This window comes from Gallus gallus, chromosome 9 (genome assembly GCF_016699485.2).
Source record: "Gallus gallus isolate bGalGal1 chromosome 9, bGalGal1.mat.broiler.GRCg7b, whole genome shotgun sequence".
Lineage (NCBI taxonomy): Eukaryota > Metazoa > Chordata > Aves > Galliformes > Phasianidae > Gallus > Gallus gallus.
The window spans coordinates 5,382,330-5,391,618 of NC_052540.1; the positions used below are offsets into that span (position 1 = coordinate 5,382,330).

Consider the following 9,289-nt stretch of genomic DNA (forward strand, 5'->3'; position numbering starts at 1 on the left):
TCAAACGGTTTTCTGAAGCAGCCCTCACCCCGGCAGCGGGTCGGGCCGGCCCTGTTCCCCCGGCTGCCGGCAGCCACGGAGCCGGGCTCCGGGCCCACCTGCGCGGCCCTGGGGGCGCGACGAGGTCGAGGCCGCGGACGCAGCCCGGCGCAGGGGACCGAGGCCGTACCCGAGCACAGCTCTGCGCTCCCTCCCACGGCATGGGCTGCCGAGCAGCGCGGCTTCACTGAGTTCCACGCGCAGCCCGGTGGCTGCGGTCCGCGCCCGGCCCCCAGCCCCACTTTCACCTTTCTGGGACGTGAATCGCTGCCAAGCGCTATTCCCCGCCCCGCGCACTTTGCGTGCCACAACATTTTTCGTCACCAAGCCCAAACCCGAGCGCGGAGGGACGGCAGCTCTCTGTCGGTGCACCCGGCGGAGCTCGGCCGCTCCCGGTGCGTGTGCCCGGGGAGGTGCGCGGGGGTCCTGCTTCCCTCTGCGGGAGAGGCATTTGGAACGAATTGTAGGGGAGAAAAGGCATAGTCCTTCGGGAGCTGTTGTATTTATCGATTAAAATACATTTTTGCACCCTCACCTACAGCCGCACAGGCTGATCACTTATCTCGCGTTCGCCGAGAACCTCACGATCTAAAACACCATCTCCATAAACGCGGTCACACCAACGGCACGCCTCGCTTTTCGGCGCGCAGACCTCGGCGCCCAGCAACACCCCCGTGCCCAGCCCGACCCCGGCCACCTCGCTCCCGCAGCCGGCCCCAGCTGTGCGTACCGCCGGGCCGGGGCCGCGGGGCTCCCCAGGGCCGGGCAAGCCTCTCGCTGCGGCCACCCATGCAGCTCCCGGCGCTCCCCTCGCAGGCATTTCCGCGGCGAGAGCCGGGGCAGGTGGAACAGCACTGCTGCGTGTGTCATCACCTCCTCCAAATGGCTCATTCCTCCCTTTTCACTCCAAAACCGAGCACGCAGCTCCTCTCTAGGGCCCGCTCGCTCACAGAGAACATCTGACATCCGAGGGGCTCAGGAGTTGATTTTTCTTTCTTTCTTTCTTTCTTTCTTTCTTTTTTTTTTTTTTTTCCTTTTTTGTTTTACATTTATCCTTTTTTCTTTCCCCCTTCCGCAGTCCCGCATAGGGGCATTTCGGACGGCGCAAGGAGCGGCGGGGCCGAGCAGCTCCGAGGTGAGCGCGCAGCCCCGTGCGGGGCTCGGGTGGCCCCGGCAGCGCTCCGCGGTGCTCCTCGACCTCGCCCGGGGCAGCGGCACCGCCGGGTCGCGGGGCTCGAGGCTGAGGCTGCGCGCGGCGCTGAGACCGCACCGCTCCTCACACAAACGTCGCACGGGAGCACCGCGAGCAGCCGGGGCGGGTAGCGGGCGGGGACGGCGCGTTCGTACCTGGCGAAAGGGCGCTCTCGGGGACCTACAGAGGCGAACGAAGTCGGGCGCAGCGAGAGCGGGAGGCGGCGGAGCCGCGCCCGCATCGGGCCCGCAGCCGCCCTCGGGGCGCGGGAGGGAGAAGGGAGGAAGGCGGCGACGGCAGCGGTGCCCGACCCCGTCCCGCCGCGGAGAGGGCAGGCTGCAGCGCGGGACGCGACGGGGCGGCGGGGAGGGGGCACCAGCTGTCCGCACACGGGCAGAGCACCGCTGCCCCCGGGCAGCCCCGGGACGGCGCGGCAGAAGGCGGACGGAGCGGTGCTCAGCGCCGGCCGCGCAACCCCACTGAAGAGCCCACCCCGAGAGGGGCTGCAAATCGTGGCCTCGCCGTGGTTGATTCCCCGGTACGGCGCCGGGTGGGTCCCCCTCCCCGATCAGAGCGCGGCATCCTCCACGGTGTCCCCGAAGCCAGTAGTGCTGCGCCCGGCGGCCCACAGCTGTGCTGCTCGGAGCCGCGCTGCCCACCGCCCTGCGCTATGCACCGCTCAGCCTCTGGTACCCGAGCTACTGTTTTTTCCTACTCACCCCGTGCAGGCAGCGCAGCCGGTTGCTACCTGGAAGGTTTCAAGTTGGTTAGTCTGAAAATGTGGCAGACTCTTTCCTAAACGATTTTTTTTTCCTTTTCCTTTTTTGTTTTCTTTTTTTTTTTTTCCTTCATTTCTGTTATTATTTGTTTCTCTCTCGGAGCGCAAACGAGCGTGCCGCGCACAGCCGCTGGCTGCAGCTCCCTCTCGGCCGGCGCAGCCGAGCCGCCTCCCGCAGACGCCGGGCCGTTGATCGGCCGCGGTCCCGCGCGGTCCCGAAGGCGCTCGCTGTCGGCAGCCCCGCGCCGGCCGCCAGCCGAAGCCCGGCGGGAGGTGCACGGCCGCGGGGAGCGGAGCAGAGCGGAGCGTTTCGCCTCCTGCCCGGCTTCCCCGACACCGGGATCGGCTGCAGGGCGGCGCGGGGCTGCGGGAGCCTTTCCCGTCCTCGGCCCGGCCAGTAGAGCATCCGGGAAAGGGGAGTTACCATGCAGCAAGGACTGCTAGCTTCTTCCCTTTCCCTTTCTTTTTTTTTTTTTTTTTCCCTTTTGTTTTGTTTCCCTCTTGTTCTTCCCGATACTATTAGTCTTTAAGATCACGGGTTGTTTATTCCCATAACAAACGCGCGAAATAAGGCTGCACGTAGACCCGACCCGTTACGGTCTGTCCCGCACCCCGGCGCTTACGGGAACCGACACAAAGCCCCGTGGGAAGCCGCGGCCGGGCCGCAGCACACGGGACGGGACCCGCGGGGGGACAGCGGGACGGGGTCGCTTCCCCGCCTCCCGCGGCAGCGGCCGGACCGGGACACCCTCTCCGCATCGGCACCCGGCCCCGGGGGCTCGGCGCTGGGCGGCACGGCGCCGGCTGCCGCAGAACCGATCTTTGCGGCTTCGGCGGAGCCCTTCCTTGAGAAAACCTTGCGCGCGCGTCCGTTCCTTTACACCGCGAGCGGCTCGCGAAGCTTTCGTCTTTAGAACCCGGCTCCAGCCCCGCTCGTCCCGAGGCAGCGCAGCGCCGCGCCGCTCCCGGTGCGGGACCCCCAGCAGCTCCCAGGCGCCCTTCCCTCGCGTTATTGGCGCGTGGCGCTGGAACAAGGACACATTCACCTGGCAAGTGTCTTCTTCTGCATGAATGAGACCCATTGTCAAAAACCTGACCGTATGTAGGTGCACGTCAGTTCTGCAGTAGAGAATTTAGTTTCTCATTTATACTGCAAAGCTAAAAATTCGGGTAGCTTCAGGCTTGTTTGCACAAGCTCCCCGCCGTACAAGGATTTCTGTTTTTACAGGAAAAACTAAGCAGGCTGTCGACTGTGATGGCTGTACATCCATAATGTGAGCTTCATGAGGAACAGAATCACTTCATTATGATCTGGGCTGCAATCACATTGAATAAAGGTCGATCTAACGGGGCCTGAGGGAACGGTCCCAAATGGGCTCAATTTTATACCGATTCCAATGCGGATTTCAGAGGGAAGGGGTAGGGGATCAGGAGAGGGATTTCACCCTTCAGCAGGCACCGTGGAGATGCTCTGTTCCACTCCATTTGGAATCTCTTCCTTCTGCCTCGGTATCAAGGAAATCTGCCTCATCGGAAAGGGCAGCCTTAACCTCGCCCCCGTTATATTCCTCCTATGCCCAGCTTCTCCTGCAGCCAAGCTGCAGCCCTCACTACGGTGTATTTGTTTATGCTCGGAGGACAGGCCTACAGGAAAACAAACGATACATTTCACTCTACCGCTCGGTAGTTTCTTCCTTTCATCTGAAAACACAGCCTGATCCGGGGAAGGTTCCTGAATTCACACAACCGGTTACATGATGAAATGCAAACAGTTTCTTGCGGTATTAAATGGCAGCCCGCAGCAGAGTTCAGGTTGGCTGTTATGGGTTCAGCAGTTACGGCTCGGCAGGATAATCCTGTGTTACTGCCGTCCTGCAGCTAGTGGCCTACAGCACTGCTGCCGAATGCTGCAAATAAAAACAAACAAGGCGGCCTCTGCTTCTCAGACAAAGTAGAAATTATGTCTCTTTAGGAAGCTCCAAGCAAAGATCGTCTGTGTCAGTCTGGCAACTTCCAAAGCAAGCTGCTCTTTCTAGCACTTAGAAATTGATGCTTATTTTTCTACAAAGCTCGGGTGGAAAAAAAAAAAGAAAAAGAATGATACAAGTCCAGGGATGTCCGGATCACCCTGAAGTTGCAAATTAATGGTATTGTACAACAAAGTGAGAGCCAAGTCAGCCTTGTCCCACTGCTACTAGAGATACGCTGTTAGAACACAGCGCTGCTTTTAGGTGATCAAAAACCTGCACACCTGTTCAGGCTGTTTAAAAAACTGCAGTGTTTTATAAAGATCCAACCAGCAAAAATGGTGCAGATTTTTGATTATTTGGAAAAGGAGTCTTCAGGAAAAAAAAGCTTCCAATGAACATCAAAGAGAATTTGTGTCTTCCCCTCCTTCTCTGAGCACGCAGGTCCCAAACCTAAGCTGTGACTCCTCTCTGAGATCACGTAACCTACTGCGGGCTGTTTTCATCCGGAGCCCGGGGTGTCACTGCTTTGAAGAAACAGCATTTGAAAAGGTTATTCAGGTTACAAGGAGAAGCTCCCAAATGTAGGAGGCAGAGGTCTGCACCGTACTACAGCAAGAGAACTGCAATGTCAGTGATCGGGAGCAGAGCAGCTCTGCACCTGAAGAACCTTTGCTGACAAGAGCCCTCTTAAAGAGACAATCTGAGCGGCAAGGCTGTTTGCATCTGGGGAGCTCATAAACTGAGGCTGAAAGAAGCTGTGGCAGCTGCTGGCTGCGTCCTCACCGGGAGCGCTTTGCTCTGCAGCACCAGCGGAACCCATTCTGATCTCACGTCGGGGGCTTCCCGCTCCTACAGCAGAGCTGGCCAGATGGGACATGCTTTCACATGCTTGCAGCTATGCTAATTTTAGCATAAGAGAGTTGCACACAATGACTCATTAGGGCCACTGAATTTGGACACTATACCTGCGTACTAAGTCTTCTTCTTAGCAGCTTCTTGATAATTTGTACGGGGCACACTGTGCTCTCTGCCCACTCCCTGAAGGCTCTGCAGAGGAGATGCTGCCCTGAGAGCAAAGCTATACAGAGGTGTCCACGTGTAGTCACATAAACTTGTGTACTCCCATTTGGCTGTCTGCATTATGACCACTCTATTCACGCTCCTCTTCCATCTCTAAGCCACTAGCAGCAGTTGGGTTCAGTTAGAAGCAAGTAGAGATGCCCCAAGCTCAGCCAGAGTTAGAGGCTAAGCTTAGAGGCTAAGTTAGCCCGGAGCAGGGTGCCTTAGTTTGAAAACGAGACTGACCAGGTCTCAAGTTTCTGTACATGTTACTGACGTGAGCAATTTGTGAACAACTCCACATACATGCAGACTTCTCATGTGCTTATTGATCAGCAGCCCTGGCTGAAACACTCAGGAGAATATGATGAGAGAGCACTACCACACCCCTACACAGACTGCATTCACCTCACTAGAATGGCTGCACCTAGTCCAGATGTGGGGAGGGATATGCAGCATTGCCACAGTGCTGTGCTGGTACCAGGATGGTGATGCCATCTCCCTGCTTCCCACCTGCAGTTGGTGCACTGGATTTAACTGCTCCAAAACGTGAGCTGGGCTTCTGCTGAATGCAAGCTACACTTTAAAACAATTTGAAGCACAGGTTTGTCTCCTTTAAAATGTAACTACTATGCTTCTAAAAAGATTGTAAGATTTCAAATTACATAACTAGGTTTGAGCTGAGAACAAATCGGCTTTGTTGGATCAAACCACATGCAACCTCTAGAGAATCAATTTAAGAACGATGTGGTGGAAGTGACTTTCTTCCTTCTGGGGGAAAAGAGGTAAGCTTTGGCTAAAGCCAACTTGAGGTTACATACGGTTCCCCCATACGTGGAAATGCAGGTCGTGGTGTTGGTGGAAGATGGATCTGACCTTTGGACACCTGTTAAGCCCCTGTACTGTCCCCCCAGAATGGTGGCCATGGAAGCACAATCCAATACTGAAACACAGAAATTCCATTCAGAGCAAGAACAGAAGCCTTGCAGATGTGGAATATTTCGGTTTAAGCTCAGCCATCTCAGTTCTGGAAGTTAAGTTTTGTCTGCATAATCACCCTGAGGTCTTTTTGTTTGTCTCAGTCTTATTCCAGCCTTTTGAGTAAGAAAACCTGAACTGGAAATCTACCAGATAGGAGAGCACACATGGCTTTTCCAGCCCATTCTCCTTTTGACCTGTCCAGAAACATTAGGGTATCAGCTTTCCAGCATTGCTACTCCTGGTAGCATTGAGAGCAAGGAAATGCAGAGCAGACCAAACAACAACAACAAAATAACCAGCCTTTCCTAGATTCTCAGAAGGGGTTTGTTTCAAATCCATTTTGAGATGTAGACAAGAGTCCAGCCTGTTCATTTTATTAGTTTGTTTACTTACATATAATGTCATTTTAACTTATTTTCCTTTTTTTCACCCATTTTGTAGCTATCCCTTGCAACAAATAAAGGAGGTGAAGCCATTATAGGAATAGTAATCGGAGGCAACTTAGCCCCACAGGCGAGTCCAGCCCAAACCAAGCACAAGCAAGCCTATTCTGTGTCCTAAGGGTTCAAGTGAGAGGTCCAAGCCAGCAGCACAGCCTGGGCAGACAGCAGCATTCCCACGAGCAGGGCAGGACACAGGCCCATGACCCCTGCTTGACGCTGTGATGCAAGGGTGGCTGGTGCAGCCCCCAGAGACAATGCTCGCTGGAAAGGGGAAGGGTGAGGATTGCCCCAAGTTCCAAAAATTCAGCCCAGTCCTGGAGAGCTTTGTCAGAACAACTTGTGCCAAACCTGACCAGGTGTACAGGTGTTCTATGGCATGAGTCCTCAGTGTTTGTAGGAACTGCTGCAATGCCCACAGCAGTAGGATTCAGAATATAAACGCCACTAAATGTTATTTAAAAACATAACACAACTTCTTCCTCATCCGGTTTGGTACCTTGGAAGCTCCATAGCTTCCATCTCCACCCTTTCGGTGCTGCAGGGAACTAATACTAAGCATTAAATAATATTATTTGCATAAGAAATCTACTAGCCACTGTGCCACACAGCTGAATATTGCGCCTGTTCTGTTCAATGGCTTCACAATGTCCACCTCAGAAGCACGCACTGCACCGAATATGTGCTGAAATATTCAGCAGATATTTGGATACTTTTCAAGTTCCCAAAGATTAAACCTTTTCCTTCTGCTGCGGTTCCCTTTCAATGGGCAGGGCAAAAGGCTGGACGTTTTTAGCTTTGATTTTATCTGACTTAAATAAATAGCAGAGGAAATGAAGGGGTTTAGCTGCTTTTTTTAAATTATTCTTTTTGTTCCTTTCTGTTTCCTTGAATGATTTGTTAGCTTTTAGTGCTTTGTGTATCCTAACAGCCTTAGAGAGAGCAGCTCTGAATGTGTGCAGTGCGTACCAAGGAACAAATGCAGCCCTATGCATGACTCTGATGAGGAAAAATAGGCTCAGCATGACCTGATAAGTTGATTCATTAACAATTACAATCCTGCACTCTGTTTAAAGTGTAAGTGTCTAGTAGGTGATGCTATGAGTTGGAATAACACATGGCTTTTAAACAGCATGTCACCTTTTGGGCACTTCAAGTGTTTTACAAATAGCATCATTCCTGCAAGGCACAAAGCAGTTTTACCTGCAGATAGATCTTCCTCTAGTCATTTAATCTCACTTTTTTCGACACGTGGTTTCTCGGAATTAGCTCATTCACAACATTGCAACACCTGTGCATGTGTGTATCTGAATATTGATTGCTAATGTCAGATATCCAGCTTTGGAAATATTTAGAGCTTGTCTCTAAAAAGCATTGAAAATCATGAGTGAAGGGCAGGCTGGCACAGACCTTCACGGCAGACAACACGCACAGTGAAATAAAAAAAGTAAGTCAGCCATTGTTTAATGCTTTGTGCCCCCAACAAAATGTTTTTGACTACTGCTCAGGACCAAACCTTGTACAACTGCTGTAAAGATGTAAAGAGATTCATCTTTTCTCTGTTTGTGGGAAGATTGCAAAGTGACAGAAACGGCAGAGCTTTTTAACAGGCTTTCAGAATAATAGGAAGTTATATTTTGGTTTTTTTAAAACTAAAAAGGAATTTCCCTGTTGATCTCAAGGGGAGGAGGATTTCCCCTACTGTGTAAGACTCTTCATAATGAGAAGGTACTTTTTTGTTTCAGTTCTTTTTGTTGGTGAGGCGCTAATGCAGTACTGTTGTGGCCTTACAGCCGTTGTGCACATTTGCTAGGAAATATCAAAAGGAGAAACTACATTTTATGGCAGATTTGAAACCTATTTTTGTAGTAAACTATACCATTTACAAAAACAGCTTTTACACCCAGTTTTGGAGTTAAGGGAAAAAAAAAGAAAACACATTTCTCTGTTCTTGCTTGAATGTCCATGCACAGAGTTTTGTGCCTCTGATGTAGACATCACCCTCATGTTACCTGGACAGGACCTGTGTGAGGGACAACTGCACACCTCAGCTCTGTGATTCCTGGATCTAGGACAAGGCTCTATTTTGAGAAGTCATTTCTTAGGAGGCTCCTCTCTTTCCAGAGAGACTGTGAGATTTTGAATCTTTGTTGCAGAAGAGATTCTTTCCTGAAGCTATTAAAACACATTTGTTGTAAAAAGAAGTGTTTTTTTTTTAAAAATTCTTTTCAGCAGCAACATAACCAAAAATCCTAGCTTAGCTACAGATTCCCGTTAGAAATACCACCACCTTTTAATAAAAAAAACCAAAACTATCCAACTACACATTTGGAGAAAGATCAGTTTCTCATTTAAAAGTGTTTCAGTAAAAGACTTCTGATCAGCACTGCCCTGGGTCTCTGAGATGTCCAGCTGAGATGCACTGTGGGCAGAAGCACGGGCTGTGATCTGGGTTTGGGCCACGCACGGACCATCTCTGGTTCATCTTCAGCTGTCCCTCTGCCTCCCTGCATCACTGCCAGAAATCAATTATCTGAAAACATGTTTTAGATCAACAGCAAATTTTGGTGTTATCTACCTGTGAGATCCTTTCCCAGTTTGGTTTAGTATTTTAACCACGACGTTACTGAGCAGCAGCTCCTGCTCTCACACCTACAAGAATGTACTGATCTCATCCCGTGCAGGCAGTGGGGTTACTCACTCACTTCCCTTCCTCTGAATTTTGCTTTCAGTGTTTCCGAAAACTGGCAGAAAAGCTATTTATCAGGATCGTATGTCCATCATGTCAGGCCATTGCATCACCACGTTCTCGATTAGACCAAAAGAAGAG

The 9,289-nt window shown here is 51.9% G+C and overlaps 1 protein-coding gene across 1 annotated transcript in view; it reads right to left on the reverse strand.

Moving 5' to 3' along the window:
• Positions 1-2,236, reverse strand: part of PIK3CB (phosphatidylinositol-4,5-bisphosphate 3-kinase catalytic subunit beta) — a 111,564-nt gene extending 109,328 nt beyond the window's left edge. The window contains exon 1 of the mRNA XM_046898396.1: positions 1,951-2,236. The gene's annotated coding sequence lies outside the window, so the exon portion shown is untranslated. The remainder of the gene's footprint in view (positions 1-1,950) is intronic.
• Between the last annotated feature and the right edge of the window lie 7,053 nt (positions 2,237-9,289).